General features: G+C 43.0%; 1 long non-coding RNA gene across 14 annotated transcripts in view; it reads left to right on the top strand.

The window, feature by feature from the left end:
• LOC120760147 (uncharacterized) overlaps positions 1-19,244 on the top strand; it is a 383,062-nt gene that overhangs the window by 237,156 nt on the left and 126,662 nt on the right. The window contains exon 1 of one of the 14 annotated variants that reach the window (XR_009208362.1): positions 11,187-11,388. The exons of 12 other annotated variants lie outside the window; for them this stretch is intronic. This is a non-coding gene — a long non-coding RNA (uncharacterized LOC120760147). Of the gene's footprint in view, positions 1-11,186; positions 11,389-18,868; positions 18,947-19,244 lie in introns of those variants that run through there. One more of the 14 variants, XR_009208366.1, reaches the window with a different exon arrangement.

The raw sequence follows: 19,244 nt of genomic DNA, 5'->3' as shown, positions 1-19,244 counted from the left end.
CCTATTGTTGTACAGACGGAGAGGGAGTGAGCTGGCAAGTGATGAATTTGTGTGAGAAACTGTCTTTTTTGAATGACTTCCTATGCCTACATTTGAATACAGCCTCTTACAGCAGAGTAGGTTCAAATAATGAACTAATAGTGAATGTTAAAGATTTAGGGAATTGTCTGTGAACTTTTGACCCTGGGAATATAAGGAGGTTTGCTTTTCAGGAGAATTAGTCTAGCTGGGCTAATGGGTGCCAATAAGGGCTGTAAGCAGTGTGTCAGGGACCAAATCTTTTAATTAACCGCTGAGTGAAAAGTAGTTTGGGAAATGCAATAAGTCAGATTCAGGTCAGATCAAGCAGAATAATATGTGGGCAAAGATGAAATTAACATACTAGGAAATGCAAGCTGAAAATCTCCAAACTTTCCTTGTTAGACTGATAGAAAATGGGATTTACTTTGATTGCTTCAAGGAAATGTGGCACCTACTTTTACTGACTCGCTCTAGCAAGATTTAGATTCTCCTGGCCAACGTCATCTGCAGATGAAAAAGATTAAACTGGATTAAACTGGAGACATACCATGGTCCAGCTTCAAAATTACTGTGATTGTGGCGCAGGCTGGCTTGGCATTGGCCTGTGCTCCAGTGGTTTATTCAAGTCTGGGATGCCCACAAAGTCACAACAAGGATTAAATTGCTAGTGAGCTACTGACTCTTGTCTTTCTTGACAAATAGCATTGCCTCTGAGCTTCTTTGCATTCTCAATTTTTCTGAGTCTGCTGTCTGTTGCTTTGACAGTGACATTTTAACTTCTCCTGGAGCAGTTTGTCTTTTTGTCCTGTGCTTGTATCTTCCCTGTCACAGCCGTGTCGTGGAATCATAGAATTGTTTAGGCTGGAAAAGACTTTTGAGATCACAAAGTCCAAGCCAACACTGCCAAGTCCACCGCTAAACCATGGCCCCATGTGCCACCACATCCAACACGACTTCTAAATCCCTCCAGGGATGGTGAGTCAAGGTGAGCTCCGCTAATTATTAACACAACATGGATAATTGCATTCAGTATTGTCCTGTAGATGGAAGGATCTTGCCTTTAATTATACCTTATTAACAAAATTAGTAGGATCAAAACTACATCTAGAGAGTTTAGAAGGTAAACCTCTGCCTGTCAATGTACAGAGCAAGGTTTAAATTATTTGCTTAATTCACATCTAATAGGATTTTAATCCCATTCTGATTGTTCTCTGTGAACAGAAAGGGTTATTTTATAGGAGGACTATGCCTTAAATTATGGTGTAGAAAGCTTTGAAATTAATGGAAAAACTCCAAGTAAGCTTAGTGCACTTTGAATTGATCCATTTTGAGTCTTTTCCATCAACATTAAAATTCAGATTTGCTTTGAAAATTGTGATTGTGGGTCTCTGATTTCCTAAGTATCTTTATCAACAACGGTAATGTGGCATCCGATCTGCCAAATAACTTATTCAAACCTCCACTAATATCTCAGTCATCACAAACTACTTAAGTAATTTATTTAATTGGAAACTGCACTAACCTCAATGCTACACACACTGCAGAGTAGTGAGGGATTCCATAAGATCAGAAACAATATCCCAAGCCCCATTGCATTCCCTCCAAGCTTTCTGACTGGCTTGAGAGTTGCAAAGGTTAGCTAGGATTTTTTTTTTTTTTCTTCTTTATAATTGTTGCAAGGTGCACTTCTTGCCAAAAAATCAAAGGGCTAAATTCAATTCACTGACGTAAAATCAGTCCTGCTGTCAGCTAGGATACATATATAATTGTTCTGTCTCTATGTTGTTGGGCTGGAACAGTTTCAAACAATCTACCAATCATGAGCAGGGGGGAAAAAAATCATTAGAAAATCAATTTCTGCTTAATTGAAGATCTTTCTTCCAAATGGGAATGAAGCAAGATTTATAACCTCGGATTCACTGACTGTCTAATGATGGCACCTGGGCTTGTCAGGGTTTTCATTTGGTAGCCGTGGCACGGGCAGCATTTACTTTTCCACCTGCTGTGGGTCAGCACAGTGAGGGCCCTGGGGCAAAGGGCTGTGGTACGAACTGGGTGAAGCACAAGAGGCTGTGTTTGCAAATCCAGAGTGGGAAATAAGGCATCGTACAGGGAGGAAGCACAACAGTAGAAGGGAATTTCAAATGCATTGTTTGTTTGTACATTTCTCCCGAGTGCTGTGGGTGGAAATTAAAATGACTGACTCTTGGAGACACCCCTTTGGCATCTGACTGCTGATGCCACCTCTGAGGAAATCCTGTACCCAGTGCCCTTGGGGTGGTTCATTCTCTACCCCCAGAGCAAAGGTTCACAAGGGTGAACTCCTGTCACTATTCCGTGTGAGAGCTTTGCCACTGATTTCAGTAGGATCAGCATTTCACACCCTCTGAAGACATGCAATCTCATTTTCTTCTGCTGAAAACTGAGCAAACCACATCGTAGTGAAACTGCAGCAGGGAAGGAAAGCATAGGAAAATGAAAAACTGATAGGAAAACTAGGCTTGTGATTGTAGATCCTTTCTCCTTCCTGGTTTCTCCCGCTGTACTGAGAAGATGCAGCTCCACTCTCCTTTAAGTCCAAAATGAGTGGAAGAGAGTCATGGTGTAAATACCAAGCAATAGCTAAAAGTGAATTTACCGAAGTTCAATAAACATAAAAATGATGAATTTAGATGTCATGTAATTAACTCAGAATTACATGAGCAATAACCAAGTAATTGCACCTTTAATAATGCATTAAACTTGTCAGGAATACTTAGTCATTCAACTAGAATTTAACAAGATAGCCTATAGCAAGTTACAGTAATTAGATATCACTACTAAAAACATTGACAGTTCCTAATTGATACCTTTTATTATAAAGTTAAATGCCAAACATTTCTTTTGAGTGTATTAAAGAGTAATATTAGCTGTGTTTAAGACCATACTGCCTACTCTAATAAATTGTATGCAGGTATAAAAACCAGCAACAAACAAAACCTTAAGGAAAAAAAAATCTATATCATCTAAACCTATCAATCAGTTACACAAATGTGATTTAAGTTCTCACTCCTGTAATTTAAATTACAATTTAGAGAGTCTGTTCCCTGGTATGTCTGTCAGCAGCAAAGGGAAAAGTGAGGTGGAAGGAAAACTTTGGGAAGCAGGTAAAGAGAATAAGATTTACATCACCTTAAGGATGCAGGTCTTCATGGGAATAAAGCACCCTGCAGCCTTTGCAAGAGTAGAGAAGGGAAAATAAACAACCTCAGGACTTTGTAAATGAGTTTTAAAAGCAGGAGTCGGGTTTGCGAACAACTAATCAGATTGTTTAGACTACAGGAGAAGGGGTTTTGGAGAAAGAGATGGAATAGAATTGAAACTATGTGTTTATTTGCTGCTTCCCAATGTGGGAGATATTTCTGCTAGTTTTATGTTGTTCAGTCTATGCAGAAAAATAATTCTTTCTTTTTTTTTTTTTTCATTGTAACCATACCAAAAAGTAAAGTTTGTTCCAGGAGAAACTGGAAGAATAATGCAGAGAGAAAGTAAAAAAAAAAAAAAAATCTCAACTTTAAATGTAATTTTTCTGAAATAAAAATGTACTGTTTAATTCTATTTTATCAAAAACATTTTTTAATTTACACTTTTCTTATTTACAACAGTAATACCCACATTTTCACAAAGAATTCAAAGATCTTGTTTTTCCAAAGTTCATCTCTTCAACAAATTTTTGGAGAGAGAAAGCATGCAATTTTATTCTGGATATGTACTGGAATCTCTGATGCCTAGTGGAACCATCTGTACTTTAAACCAAACTAAGCAGAGATTGATGGTGCCTGTGTGAAGCAGTAGAGATCAGCTGGAATCATCACATACATCTTTTGTCAATTCTTTTTTTCGTCTGTATAATTACAACTCTTATCAGGCTGCATGCTGAGCTATGGCTGATTGTCAATAAGACCTCTCTTGATTGCATTGTATATAAATATTCCATGTCAATCTCTCAGGATGCAATTCCAGGGGCCAAACAATTGCATCTTAGTCCTTGGATACGAGGTCCTGGCCTTTTTTGCTACACTGATAATCAAATTATTACCTAAAAGAGAGGCTCACAGATACCAAGTGGTCAATTCCCCTGCACCTTAATGCTGCTCCTCTGCTCTGGTCTGAGGTGGCTCTGCTGAGCCCTTCTCTCCAGATACATAAGATTATTCATGAAAATGAAGGTACTGCATTTATGTTTACATGATCCTCAGCCAGTTGCATGGCAACTGGAATTGTCTTTACTTTTATGCATATTAAAAACATTAAAATAGATACCTTTTCAATAATTAATTGGTAATGAATGTAGAGGCTGTAGAATGCTTTATCCAATGAGTTTAGGCTTTATCCAGTGGTTAAACTGGATAAATAAGCTTTGTTTTTCTTGTTAGGACTTCTTTCAGGGGAGATGCCATGCACTGTTCTCAAAAATACCAGGCAATAAACAAAACCCAGGAGGAGCTGAGTGACCTGGGCAGTGTCAAGGCCAGCCAAGTGTGTGTGTTTGCAGGGCATAGAACAGAAACTCTGGGGTAAAGCAGACTGCAAAATTTACTCACTGGGGGAGGCAGCAGCGATTTTTCAATCCATTTTCACCACTACTCATGCCACCCACCCAGTGCCTGTCTCTCTCTTTGGACTCCCCCAGTGTGCAGGTTCTTCCTCAAAACAGTTGACTCCAGAACAGAGATGCTGTGGCTTGAGATAACTCTGCAGGGCTTCCTCTCCTCTCTTCACTATGACAGAAAGGGCTTCCGTTGCATGGTGAAGACAAGCATTTGTAGACTCAATAAATATTTTTCTTGTTCCTTCTTGCTTTTTTCCTGGCTTGTTCCAGAGGATAAGAAATAGAAAACGTCGCCTCATCTGTGTCTGCATCACTTGGCAATTTCAACTCTCCCCATCATATCTTTGGGCTTCTCTCAGTAGAGATTTGGGATTCCAAAAACTGCTCTGGCTTTGACTGGACAACCCTTCCTCCTTATTGGGAACGTGAGCAGGACTTTTCTAAAAAGCAACAGAGGGAAACATCTGGTTTCATCATGTTTTTGTACTCGTTTTAACAAAAGGTAAAGGTTTTTTGACTTCCAAAAATCTCCTTTGGCCTTGTTTAACAGGCCCAGAGCACAGAGGGATGCTCATGCTTTGTAGGAGAGTTGTACACCTGCTTGTTTGGCCTTGCCAGCACTCCCCGAGTCCGCCAGTGAAGTCAGGCACTGCCTTGCTTGTCCCCTTGTCTGGGGCAGATCTGGAGTCACCCCTTTGTCCCGAGGAGGATCTGCACAGGGGGCACAGAGGGGTCCTGGCTGACCCTGTGAGCAGCAGCAGCAGGTGCAAAGTATTCAGCTGATGCTTCCTCCTTCCTGTAACAGAAGAAGTCAATCATGTTGTTTTGTTTACACAGGAATGTATGTGTGTGCATTTATATCGGTGTAACACACACAAACCATTTGCTGCTATGGAGGCTCCTCTGTCACATGTGACTTGGGGATTGAGGTTCTTTAAAACGAGGTGTTCTCAGCAGCTGGGATGGGAACCCACCAGCAAATCTGCATATGTGCTCCTGCAGCCCCTCAGGTGGGGGCACAGTTACCATGGCTGCAGGATGCAATCATGGCAAGTCATATAAATGAAGGACACTATTGATTGTTCATTTTTGCACACACCATTACATGCACACACTTCTGAAAATAAGGCTTGGGGCGTAATTGGTTGCCAATGGAGCTTCACCAAGTTGGCTGCATACATTCGGTTTCATTTATTTTTTACATTTTAGAGAGCTGTTCATGCCGATTCACAGAACCTGTCTTAGGGCCTTGAATTTCCTCCTAGATATTTCTCTCTGCATAGATCTTGTGTTATGTACCTAATGATGTAGTAGCCTAGATGATGTAGTCAGCCTTTTAGATGTGTTGGTCGTGTTCTTCTTTATCTCTATAAAACAAGGAATTGAGTGTTCCCCAAAAAGGCATCCCAAATTTGTTCCCAGAAAAAAAAGCACGGGAATTTCTTGAAACCTTGAGACAAGATATGTGTGGAGGTAGATTTGACAAAGTAGTTGATGAGCTTACTACTGAGCAAGTTGCTGGGGAAAAAAAAAAAAAAAAAAAAAAAAAAAAAAAAAAAAAAAAAAAAAAAAAAAAAGCAAATCCTCTCTTGAAACCCAAAGATTACACAACATATTGAGGACTCCAGTGTTGATCCTGAGGGTGGGCACTTGGGTGGACCTTGGGTGCTCTCCTGGGCTCGTCACCAATGTTAGCAACCTTAAGCACAGAGGCACCTGTGTTCCAGTTGTCCAGGCTGCCAGCTGATGAAGTGACAATGGGGTGTGATAATTTGCCAGCCAGTGCTGAATTACAGAGCCACTGCAGCCCATTAACACTTCCTAACAATCCCGTATGGCTCTGCTTTGCTGAGCCTGAAAGGCATTAGAGTAAGGACTCACAAAGCTGAAGACCACATGAAGTTATGAGTGTTCCTGGGACAGAAAAATTACAGGCTTTCAGATGATTCTTTGAGTCAGTTTGAGGCTGGGAAACATACGTCTAAAGAATTTTCTCCATAAAAGCCCAGCACGTTGTCTATGGGCTTTACATGAGGGGAGAACCTCTGGGATGCTGCTCGAGTGACTTGCTCATCTTCCCTGAAGCACAGAGGAATGAAGATGGGAATGATCCAAAAGAATTAAGAGATAACGGGGGACAGAATGTCTCAATTAAGACATCCTTCCACTTCTATCATTGCAGTCAAGAAAATGGTGCATAGAAGAGTTTCTCTGGAGCTACAAAAGTTAATCCATAATTTTTGTCCTATATTACCTGTATTCTAGCTGCTGCATGAATTATCCTTTAATGATGTGCATTGTATAATAACCTAGATAGATAGATACACCTTAACTATTATCTTTTCCAAATGGTGCAGGAGCACTGGACCGGTGCATTACACCACAACTGAAGCAATCAGGCTGTAGATATTTATTCTGGAAAGGTCCAGAGAATATATTTCCTGTACCACCGACTCACCACAAAATGTTTCCAGTGACTTACTGGAGAAGTGACTTCCAAGAGAAGTCAAAGTCATCAGCAGTGTCCTAAAGCCTGGGAACTGCAAGAAACTTGCTGAAATTCCCAGGAAATCTGGGATGCTGGTAGTGTAAGCAAAAAATCTTGAGTGATTGTTATCAGTAGGGTTTGGAGGAAAGCTCTGTCCTTAATCCCAGATCTTGTGATGAGCTGAGCTCAGTGCACAGAGGGAAGATATACCAATGAGTAAACAGTGGCTCTAAGGTTACTGTAAGTCCTGATTTGCCTGTCTTGGTGTCCTGTTCTAGTTAGGGTTCAGGGGAAAGGAGTAAAAATCCTCAATTTTTACCCCTTTGTGATCCTTGCAGCAAAGTAGTGGAAGATTAGCCCAAAGTAAAGATGAGGTAGGAATGCTGTGAAAAGATTGAAAGTAGCATATTTATTCTATCCTTATTGAAAATATTAACCTTTTGTGACAGGATGAGAGAAGTGAAGATGACCTGGCTGGTTTATAGCTGTGTAAGTACACGGTCTGTACAGATATCCCTGCTTTGGATAGCAATGGGAGTTTTCAGTGTTCACCAAAATCTAAATTTTAGTCTTTGTCTTATTAAAGCCCTGACTCAGCAGATCCCTTCAGCATTGCTTTTCTTTCAATTACATTATGCACAAACTGACTTAAATGCTTTGGATTCCCCAGTTTGATTCCAAGTGAGACAAAAAATGGCAAAATTCGGAACATGGAACCAATAGGTGCCCTAATCCCCTGTTGTCCTCGGTGCCAAGTTGTGTTTCAAATCTGGCCCATGTGCAAAAGATCCTCTTCCCTTTTTGTAGCTCATTTAGTCAGGGGTGTTTTTGACAAAAACCAGCAAAATATCCTGGAATTACCTAACGTGCTTACAAGGGATTGTCCAATGGCTTGTGCAGCGTTCCCATGCAGGGGTTATATAAAAATGTTCTGTTGCTATGTGAACTGGAGGTTTGTTTTGATGTAGCATCAATACCCAGGAGGGGAGAAAGGGGTGGGGGGAGGGAAGAGCAGGGAAGACACTGGCATAGTGCCAATCTCTGGAGTTTTTTGTCATGATAAATGGCTCACAAGGAGTCAGCATGACCCGCCAAGTAAACCCAAATGCTCTCAAAGAGCCGTGGGCTTCAGATACTGCTGACAGACAAGTACTCCTTATCAGCCTTGCTGTTTAAACACACAGGCGAAGCGTGCACACGCCGGAGAGCCGCAGCAGCGAGGGAGAGGCAGGACAGCACAGAGGGCTGCCCGGGCAGATGATGTCCACCCAGGTGTCCACAGCCGATTTCCATCCACTCTGATTTCTGCAGAAGCTTTGCATTGCCCCTCAGCCACAGACACAGGTCACAGGAGATCCCCTCTGCTGCTGCCTGCGGTGGATGAGTTGTGGAGCACAGAAAGGCTCCTTTGGTTTCTGAAGGGAGGAATTCACATCCAAAACTGTTCACTGAGACCGGGGGGGGGGGGTGCACGTTTCTGTTGTACCTGTGTCAGAGGCAGAGCTTCTCTGCACTTGGGTTGGTTTCTGTTTTGTCCTGTTTTTTGTTGTTGTTGTTGGTTTTTTTGTTGTTGTTGGTTTTTTTTTTTTTTTGTTTTTGTTTTGTTTTTGTGTATTTGACTCAAGTGAAATGTTGAGATGTATAGCTTTGAAGATGGATTTCATATTTATTTCTGATATTTTTTTTCTTCTTATCCACTCTCTCCTAGAAAGTCTCAATCTTGTTCCGGTGGGCAGGTCAAGACTTGAGCTCAGTGGTGGTTTGGGGAATGCTTGTGCACCACTTAGATCTCTTGCCCGATTTTGTGGAGGTCTGTCTGTAAGGGCAGCCCCTACAGTGCACCAGGCAGCCCTTTGCTAACAGAGGCTGTAATGCACTCCGTTTGCACTTGCAGGAAACAACTACAAGGACAACCAAAGATATAATTAATGTGAAATAGGTATTCCCCGGCAGAACAGTCTTAGGGAATTGATGAAGAAAACTACTTTTCTCCAGTTACTCTCAGAGGGAATTTCAAAGCAATGGAAAAAGTTCAGGAGAATATTCAAACATAAGAAGACACATTAGAAAGATCCTACCCTTAACTGAAAATGAACCATTCAAATCCTCTAAACCTAAGGAGAACGAAACAAGATAGGTTGAGAAATTAAAAATATCAATCAGAGACAAAAGATAAAGGGATTGAATCATGAGCCTTCCGCTGTTTGTGTGAGTGTAATCATCCCTCCCTTATCCACTTTGCTGTGTATACAAAGGACAGGCGACGGGGGAAAAAAGAAGGGCATTATGAAGCATAAGTAGTTACAGGACATTTGAAAATACAAAATATTTTAATAGTAGCAACTGTGAGCGGAGTGGATTAAATAGGTGCTTTGGTGAATGGCTGAGTTAAATGATCTGCAAGCCCAGAGCTGTGAAGATAGAGCCCGGTGTCGGCGGCAGTGAGACGGGGTGAGCTGGCAGGACACGTCTCTTAGGGGAGCAGAAGAAACTCTTGGAACAAGCTGTGCCTTGTACGCCTGAGCCAGCTCGGGGTGAGCTGGAGCCTCTGCACAGTGCAGTGGAGCTCTGGGAGGCAGTGCTGCTGTGGGCTCCAGGAGCGGTATAGCTCCATCGGCTTTGTGCCACCGAAGAATCGCTCAGCGAGCCGCTGCGGCTGATCAGCACGGGCTGGGGAGGCTCTTCTCTTCCTGGGCTGGAGGGAGCTTTGCCAGAGATAGCGAGGGGGTTTTGTGCTGTCCTTTGCTGAGAGGTGTTGATGGCTCTTGAGAGCTCCACCATGAAGTTGTGATCAGGCTGGGTCCGCTGTGGTTCCCATGGAGCGCATGCAGTTAATGGAATAAATCCTCATGGATTGATGGCTCTTCAGAGCTTCACCATGAAGTTGTGATCAGGCTGGGTCCACTGTGGTTCCCATAGAGTGCATGCAGTTAATGGAATAAAACGTCATGGATTGATGGCTCTTCAGAGCTTCACCATGAAGTTGTGATCAGGCTGGGTCCGCTGTGGTTCCCATAGAGCGCATGCAGTTAATGGAATAAAACGTCATGGATTGATGGCTCTTCAGAGCTTCACCATGAAGTTGTGATCAGGCTGGGTCCGCTGTGGTTCCCATGGAGCACATGCAGTTAATGGAATAAAACCTCATGGAAAGCACAATGCAGGCACAAGAGTTAATGCTTGCAGTCCATACTTGGCTTTTGACTTGACTGACTTTGTCGTGACATTTATTTATCGCTTTGTGCGTCTGCAAAATGAGGAGAGGTGGCAGCAGGCATCACTTTTCTGCACGATTGGAGAGAAATGGGAAAGAGATTGGAGAGATATGGAAAAGGAGAGTCCAGGAAACAGGTTAACACGAGTGGGTGAGGCTTCCAGGGATGAGGGGGTGGCTTATTTGATAGCGTAACTAATTGCTTCCTCTCTACTTAATTATTGTTGCCATCAATGTGAAGACCCAACAGCTGAAATACATATTTGATTTTGTGAGTGGGACTTAAGTAGACAGAAAATCAAATTGAAGCCAAGAACTAGCCTAAAGGCAGGCACATCCTAATGCAAAAAAAATTTTAAAGGGATTTGAGCATTCCCTGTGGCACAGCTTCCTTGTCCCACTGCTGCTGATGCAGCATGGACTGGTTTCCCCCAATTTCCAGGAGACCAAAGGAATAAAATACTGTTCTGTCAAAACCAAAGTGCCTCTGGGCAGCAGATGAGGAGGGTTTGGAGCTCTCTATCTTTTATTGGTTTTATTTTTTCTCCCCCTTTTCCATCCTGCATTTGCTCTTTAAGAAATTGTCGTTGAGGGGGGAGAAGGCAAACAAAAGTTGACTTTTGTTAAGCAGTGGAGACTTGGCAGTTGTGTGGAGGTCATGGTGCTCAGTCAGTGTCAGCCTCCATTCCCCAGAGTTGTATCCTGTAATGTATTTATTTATCATTACAGACGGCCAAATTTTTTTTTTTCCCCTTTCAGTTTGTTCTGTCCAAGGCCGCAGGGTTCCGACAGAGATCAACAACATTCCCGCAGTGATGAAGCAGCTCGTCAAAAGCTGAATTAGATGTTAAATCTTTCTGAAGTGGGGAGGAGGAGGAAGGAGGGGAATCACATTGTGCTAAGAATTTATCATGTGTTGTTTCCTGTGAGATAATGTATAGGAGAAGATTTGTTATGGTGCAAGTTTCAAACTGCTGTTTCAGGGCTACAGTGTCTGCCAAGCTTATGATGTATTTGATCTTTTCTGAAAGTCCTTCTTTTCCTTTGCTACCTTTTAAGGAGACCGTCTTCCAGGTAGGTAAACACTTAAAATGCTCCATCTACTGAAACATGTACAGGTAAGCACCAAAATTTGGATGGATAAGTGGAATAAGCAGAAATAAGCTAGATTAGACTGTGGGGTCCAGCTCTGGACAGAAGGTTGGGTGCTCAGGTCATCCTGAGCTTTGCAGTTGGAGATGTTAGACAAGCTGGGCACATGTGCTTTTTTGTGAATTTTGGTACAGACCCTGAGGAAAGCAAGGCCTTGATTTGCAAAAGTGCTGCAAAATATGCCCAGCTTTGCATAAAGCCCAAACAACCAACAGCTTAATGCTGCTTCTGGAAATATTTATTAAACCATTCTTCACCATCTCTGACAGTGCAGGTCACTTTCTCGAGCCTGTGCTCTTGTAACCTGGTGGAAATACTCTTGGTGTTCTTTCTTTCCTCATGCTCCTTTTATCCTCAGGACACAGAACTGAGCCTCATTTATGTTTTCTGATATAATAGCGTTTGCTATCTGCAGTTGTTGAAAGGGCAGCTCATGTCCCTTATTAATGGACTCTAAAATGCTCCCCTTTAAATCTAAATTGAGAGGGGGAAAATGTCCAAAAGACTTTTCTCTCTGAATAAGTACACTGGTGTAAGAACATTTGGGGTAAAATAGCTCTGCTCCAATTCCTCAATAAAATGTCAAGTGCAATGATAGATGAACGGGCAATCCCAAAGTTTACTCAGTATTGTTTTGTTCCCAGTATCTAGGTCAAGATATTTCTGGTTTGTTTGAATCAGAGTTTCTACAGGTCTTAAATAACACTGTTAATATTATGAGTGGGTTAGTTATCAGGCAGGAAGGAAGCTTATTGATCAGCAGGAAAAGCGCTGTGTGCATATGAGCCATCTCTTCCTGCCTGGCTTTAATGAATCTGAAAGCCAACATCAGACATGGAAAGTCCCTTGTGCTGAGGGCTGTGGGAAGGAAGCTTGTAACACTCCTGCCTCAGGATTACCTTTCATGAAACTTCTCCATAAAGTAATCCTGAAAGTATGATCCACTGTGCACTTTCCTTAGGAAGGAGTGAGGTACAGGGGAAGTAAAAAGCTCACACACTGTTGAATGTATTTGGGCCTTGACTTCGGGTTTGAACCCAACCTTTGCACTATCAAAGTGTTGGTTTGGTCTCTGGACTGGGTGAATGTGCTTGTCAGATGCTGGTTCCCACCTGAATATCCCGTGAGGAAAACTCACTGCTGCTTTAAGCCACTGGGCTCAGAAAACACAAGCAGATAGCAAAAGTATGAAGAGTGGGTAACACTTTGTCACTACAACCCCTAACTTCATCCAGGGTTTGGGACCTTAATCAGCTACTCAGGTTGCTCAATTTCAATACAAGGGACTTGGAGGTAAAATCCAGGAAAAAAAACGTGTTTTGACTTATCTAGGCTGTCCTAAAAGGAGCTTTAGTCCCTCCTTTCTTTTGGAGGATTGTGATGTTGCCAAAGAAGTTCAGAAATTCTTTGCTCAAAGGAGAAAAGTACATAAATTGTGCCATCGTCTTTCTTGAGAATGACTCCCATATTTCACATTGTATTATTTACAGAAAATAGGGCAGTAGCAGGAATCCCTGAGTGAGAATCATCATCAGGAGATGAAAGAGGATCATGGTGATTCCTCTGCCGGTTCACTCACTGAAACATGAACCCTCCTTGTGAAAGAAGCAAGGCTTTGACAGGAGGAGAGGTGAAAAGCAGGCAGTCAGGGAATGGCAGCATCTTTCTGGGGTATGGGAAATGTTAATTTGAAGCCCTCTGGTTGAGAAGCGGAATTTCTGCGGGGGTGCAGGAGCTGCTGAGTAACTCAGTGAAGCAGCAAGTGGCATTTCTGTGGTGTGGTTTGGCCTCAGGGGAGGCCTCAGCAGTGGGCTGTGGGAGGAGCACACCCCGCCTGGGGGTTTGGTACCCACCTGCAGCTCCTGCACGGCACTGAGGGAGATGAACACCTGCTTTGTGGAGTCCAGGCAGAGCTGGGCTGAGCTGGGTGTGCAGCCCAGCTCAAGTGGGGACATGCCCAGATGCTGAGCTGCTCAGGGAGCACTGCTGATGGAAACAAAGATGCATAAAGTGTTGGGGAATGGGAACACCATTCCAGTGAAGGCAGCACAGGGCAGGTTGTGCAAAGTAGCTGAGCTGCTCTGACAGCTCATTCCTGCCAAGAGAAGTCTCTCTGTGCCACCCAGCTCTTGGTAGAGCTCTGCTGGACCAGTTCACCACACTTGAGTGCAGCAGTGGGGAGCGATCAGAGCAAGTATCTCGTGGGACTTCAATTGCCAGGTGTTTGCAGAAGGGCACGATGAAGCAGAGAAATGAATCCTTTCTACCAAGCAATTTTATTTACCGTGTGTTCCTCTTTGCAATTTCTGAAGGATCTGGAAGAAATTACAGGAGTGACAGTTGTGAGAGGGACGTACTCTGGATTGGCAGGGTTGGTTTGTGCTTTGTTACCACATCGCCTTTTCCTAGCAAAATTAATGTGCTGGTGGCATTCCCAGATTTCTTGAGCTCTAATGCTAACTCTGGTAAGTGTGTAGAAAGGGAATAATGAGCATCATACAGGAAATAGCAGTTTAGGGATTGTTGTTGTTGTTTTTTATTTGTTTGTTTCGTTGTGGTTTTTGTTAGTTTGTTTGTTTGCTTGTTTGTGGATTTTTTGTTTTGTTGTTGTTGGGGTTTTTTTTGTTGGTTTGATTTGATTTGTTTGTTTGTTTGTTTTTTGCATATCTGTGTTTCAGGCTGAAAAATGCCTCTGTAGCCCACTTAGATAAGAGTGTTGTATTGCTTTTCCTGGTTCTTTATTTGTTCCATATTCCTTTCTGTTGTATCAAGCTGCCCAGCCTGCTCTTATGGGGAGGACCTGGTCCTGCCTGTGACACTGCAGGTCACACAGCAAAGCCTCCCAGTAAAGGAGTGTAACTCTCACACAAAAGTGTTTCCAGTGGACAGAAAAGAAATCCAATAGAAAAGTGACATGATAAAAGATAAGCTGTGCTAAACAAAGATGTTTTCTGTGCCTCACACCCAAACATGGTGTATTTCATAACACAGCAGAGCACACTTCATCAGAATCCCAGGGAAGAAGCAGACCTGCAAAAAGAATAACATTTTGTGCCAGGGAAATTATGCATTTAATAGATCTCCACTGTATTTTGTAGAAGAGTTTTCCATCTACGTTCAGCCTTGGCTAAAATGTGACAGCAACATGTTGTAGGAGCCAGTTCCTCCTCAGGGCTTCCTGTTACAACAGTGGAGCTGTAAATGGTGTTATGGAAGTGGCAAGTGTCAGAAGGCAGCAGGATGTGATTGCAGTTGGGAGGTGCTTTTGATTAACTGGCCTGTTCAAATGCTGAGTTGTCCAGGAGAAAATCCGGTCAGGTTGCTTTTTAGGTGCTTGGAGTGGAGGAAGTCTGACTGTGCTCTACATGACTTGTTGCAGTAGATCCTGATCCTTATCCAAATCTACTCTGGCTAGACCAGAGCCTCAGGGACAGAGTTCTTTCACCTGCGTGCAGCCTCCCCTCAGCCCAGGCAGCTCTGATGGGATGCAGCCCTTGCTGGCAGGATGGATGGGTGGAAGGGACAGGTTTGTTTGTCTTCCTTCAAGCTAGTGGCAATTCCTGTCCAAGAGAAAACCTCTGCTTAATGTATTGAACAGAGACCTCCCCAAAAATTGCCAGCTTTGAGTGAAAAAAACATGGATGTGGTGTTTTGGTATCGCATAGAGGGTTTGAAAAACATCACCTCACCTACAGCATGTCAGAGTGATGACTGTTTGCAACCTTTTGCAGCATTCTTCCTTTCTGCAGCATTCAAAAGAGTAAAGAGCTCATCCTCTGTCACTTCTGTGTTTACTTTGGAAGGGATGTTTCTCTAGGAGAACTGGGGCTGTCTCTGAAGAGACCAAGCTGTCACTAAAAGATTTGTACATTCTGACCACATGAGGAGAAAAGCTAATTTTACAAAGACACGTCTGACTCCTCTGTCCCTGCCTGTCCACACATACCAGTCCCCATTCCAAAAGGAGACTGAAGGGAAAGAGGATGCTGAGTGGGACAGTGGATGGTGCTCTTGGCTGATGCCAGCAGCAGAAGGACACAACCTGGTCTGCAGGGATCATCTGCCTTGAGGTAGAAAATCCTAATGGATTCATTTTAATTTAGGCTTCAAAGTCAATAGGTTGGTTTTCTCTTCACGTTCTACTCTTTGAGTGATAATTTTACTATTTTCTGACTGTGGAAGGAGGAACAGTTTGGATGAAAGTACTTCATAAAGTATGAGTGGGAGAAATCCCTGTGCCAGGGGTGGTGGGGGGCAGGTGCAGTGTGAGGAGGGGAGCCCTGGGCAGGGGGGCTGGATGCTCTCTGTGCCCATGGGGAGATGAGTGGGAGTTTCCACCCCCAGCAGTGACCACTGGTGCTGCAGGACCTGCCCTGTGTCTGCAGGCTTGCAAGGGGGAGGCTAAAATAGATTCTTGGCATCGAGTCTTGGATCCTGGATCCTCTTTGCTTAATAGATTGCTCTGTCTCCCTAGTGATACTGCTGCAGCTGCAAGCCACAGAGGCATTTTGGCTGAAGTCCTCTTGGTTTAAAGGAGAGAATACTGGATAGATCTGCTCAGCAGCAGCATGACTGAATGCTCTCTTTCCACCCTGGCCTGGGAGAGTCCCAATACTGCTGACCTGAGGGACAGAACTCTTCATGTCCCAGGCTCTGGAGATGAGAGAAACATTGTCTGCAAAAGTTTTTGGTTTATATAGAAAGATTTGAGGTCTCTTCCCAAGAGGCCTTTTTTGTGCCCTTTTTTTTTTTTTTTTTTCTTTTGAAAGTCACTTAGTTTATTTTTGTCTGGGTGAGCTGGCCACATTTTTTTAATATATGGTGAAGGTGGCCAGAGTCCTGCATAGACACTTTTTTATATTTCATATAAACCTAAACAAATACATTAAATAAAGGTCCTTTCACCTCCAGCTTGATGGTTCAAATCCAATCGTGCTTGGGAACAGAAATGTTCAAGCAGTAAAAATAAAACATCTCCTGATTTATGAATAGAAGTGTCAAGCTTTGACTTGCTGTGATTACTGGCATCACATTATTTGTGAACATTCAGACAACTGCCAGAAATCCACGAAACACATTTGTGAATCCCAGAAGTTTCATAAACTTCAGCCTGAGTGGTTATTTGCTTTCTGGTGGATAAGTGGGCTGGCTAGAGTTGTATAACAAGGCCAGCTAAGTAATGCTCAGGTCTCACAGCAGTATTAGTGAGTGCAAAACTCTTGTTCCTGTTGCGCAGCAGAAGGTGGCAATTCTGCTCCAGTTTACAGCAGGCAATTGCCATTTGCTCTGGGGAGCTCTTGTTACTGGTTTCAGGAAGCCAAAGAAGAAGAGATACAACCTGACTTTCAAATCTTACGTTGTTTACTGGGCCAGCTGTTGGGGAAAAAAACCCCACCAGTTATTTTGTTCAAGGCTGAATTGTTCTGTTGTAGAAACCACAGCGGTGGTAACGCCAGGCAATGCTTGTAGAGAACAGGAGGTGGTGGGAAATGGGGCTGTGGTTCATGGCTCTGTGCAAGGCAGAGCACACCAGACACTCTCTGTATTTATACCAGTGTTCAAGTGCCTTAAAAAAGCATAAGAATTCAGCAAATCCATATGGATTTCACACCAAGAGAAGAGATGCCACAATTAAAGCCTAAATTGAAGGCATAGCTGTGCTAAGATGACTCTCTTCCCTGCAGACCCTGCCATATACCTGTTTGTTGGGCTTTCAAAAGCAAGGAGTGAATCCCAGGCTGTAGGAATCTCAGCTCAAAGCAAGGGCGAGACATGGCCTACAGTATTGCAGAGCTGCTCTGGGATTAATTGTACATGATATTTTGAGCATTTTCTAAGTGTTCTTTTCCTTTATGTGAGGCTTTATATTCTCTCACTGCTTTCTCTCCATCTGCAGAAAGTAAAATTTAGAAAAGGTTATTATAGCTGCTTTGTCACAATATATGGTACCTGCTTGGGGAAGTGACAGGATAGGGACAACGTGGCACAGTTTGCTTCTGCTACCACTCTGCATATGTGAGATTTTAAAATGCTATTTGCAGTTTCTGCTGGTATTATAAATAATAGATCAGGTCCACAGTTTATCTGCTGAAAGTTCCAGCAGATGCGGTGTAATTAACAGACTGTAATCATTAGGTTTTGGAGAGAGGGTGACATATCAATTTTTAACTGTTTTTCTGCTCAGAAACACATCCAAGTAGCGCTGCCTCCAGAGGGATATGCACATGGACGAATGCACTTTGTGCATGCCATTTTATATACATTCTCACTTTGCTTTCCAAGTATTAACATGTGTAAATCCCTTTGGCATGTGCAGATACGTGCAAGCGGGCCGTGCGTCCATAGCATTTATTTGCATATGGAAGAAAGCATATGTGGAATTGTGTGCACTGAGTTACACTTGCACTGAAGCCCTTTGAGTGTTTGACCTTACAAAGTATCTCTTCAAACCTGCAACTCAGCGATTCCGTTCCTTTTGCAGGGTGACTTTGTGGAGGAATCATGATATTATTTTAGGAAATAAACTTTTTGAGGTGTCTTGCTCAGTTGCCTTCCCCTCAACAGAGTATCACGAAAACCACAGAGGTGGAGGAACCCGTCTTGGTGGACAAATGCAGGTGTAGCTCAGTGGTGCCAGTGTTGAGCTGGTACCCAGGTGGGTTCAGGTAGTTACTGCTGAGGAGATTGCTCTTTCTACCCGCACAAATAATCCTGTGGCTGCAACACAGCACCACAAGCTCTTTGCTGCTGTTGGTCTCACCTGCTCGACAGACTTGTCCAACAGGTTGATTTGGCTCTCAAGGTTTTTAAACAGGAGCAAAACTGTGGTGCTGTGGGGCTCATTGTCTACAGTAATGCAGGACATGGCACGCAGGGGTGAATCTCACAGAGGTGATCCAGGACCATAACTGTAATTAGCTTCTGGAAATATTAACGCATTCATTTGAGTTTTGAGGGTGGTTGAAACACAGAAAAAGGTTTTGAGAGCTGCTTTTCCTTTACATTTTTAGGAGGGCTTCTAGTGACTTTGTCCAGCAGCTCCTAACTTCTGCCAATAGTTCTATTTCTTGTGCATGGGTGTAAAGGTGATGACAATATCAGAGATCATCTCCTTGAAATGCCAGTTAAAACCTGAGAAATTTTAATGGGGAAGCTGGTGAGAACCTTATAGCTAACTGTTGGGTTTTCTACCTCTAAACACATACCACTGATTATTAATTTTTTTTTTTTTTTTTTTTTTTTTAATGATAACTAATTGAGAGTACCCCAAACTTCCCCCATGTAGGCAGTCTCACCCGTGTGGGGGGTTTTTTTCCCCTCTTCTTTTGGACAAATTGAGTGTTTCATTCTGTGTCTTGTAGAAACTCTAATTCAGGTTTCCTGCTGTTGTATCACTTTATTTAAGGACAGTGCAGGCGGCAGGAATCTGAACTGACTGCCTGATGCTTAAGAAGGTGAATAATGACTTGGAGAAGACCTTGTGCGTATCTTTTGATCTTCGGGCTTCAGACACCCCTTCACCCGTAATTAACTCGTGTGTTGACTGATCACCTGAGTGATCAAGGGAGACTCAGCATGTCAGTGGGAAGCAGGGAACTATTACTCTATGGCAAAACAGCAATCAAGCCAGCTCTTCTATGATACAAATCAGATACCTGCAAGAACAAGTCACGTAATGGCAAGCTGTACTGGAGATGGATGATCTCCTAAATCATTATCTTCGATAGCATCAATTATGTTTACAGGGTAAACTCATGCTATCTTCATGGCAAGGCCTG

This window comes from Hirundo rustica, chromosome 16 (assembly GCF_015227805.2).
Source record: "Hirundo rustica isolate bHirRus1 chromosome 16, bHirRus1.pri.v3, whole genome shotgun sequence".
Classification (NCBI taxonomy): Eukaryota; Metazoa; Chordata; class Aves; order Passeriformes; family Hirundinidae; genus Hirundo; species Hirundo rustica.
This window is presented reverse-complemented; position numbering and strand designations above follow the sequence as displayed.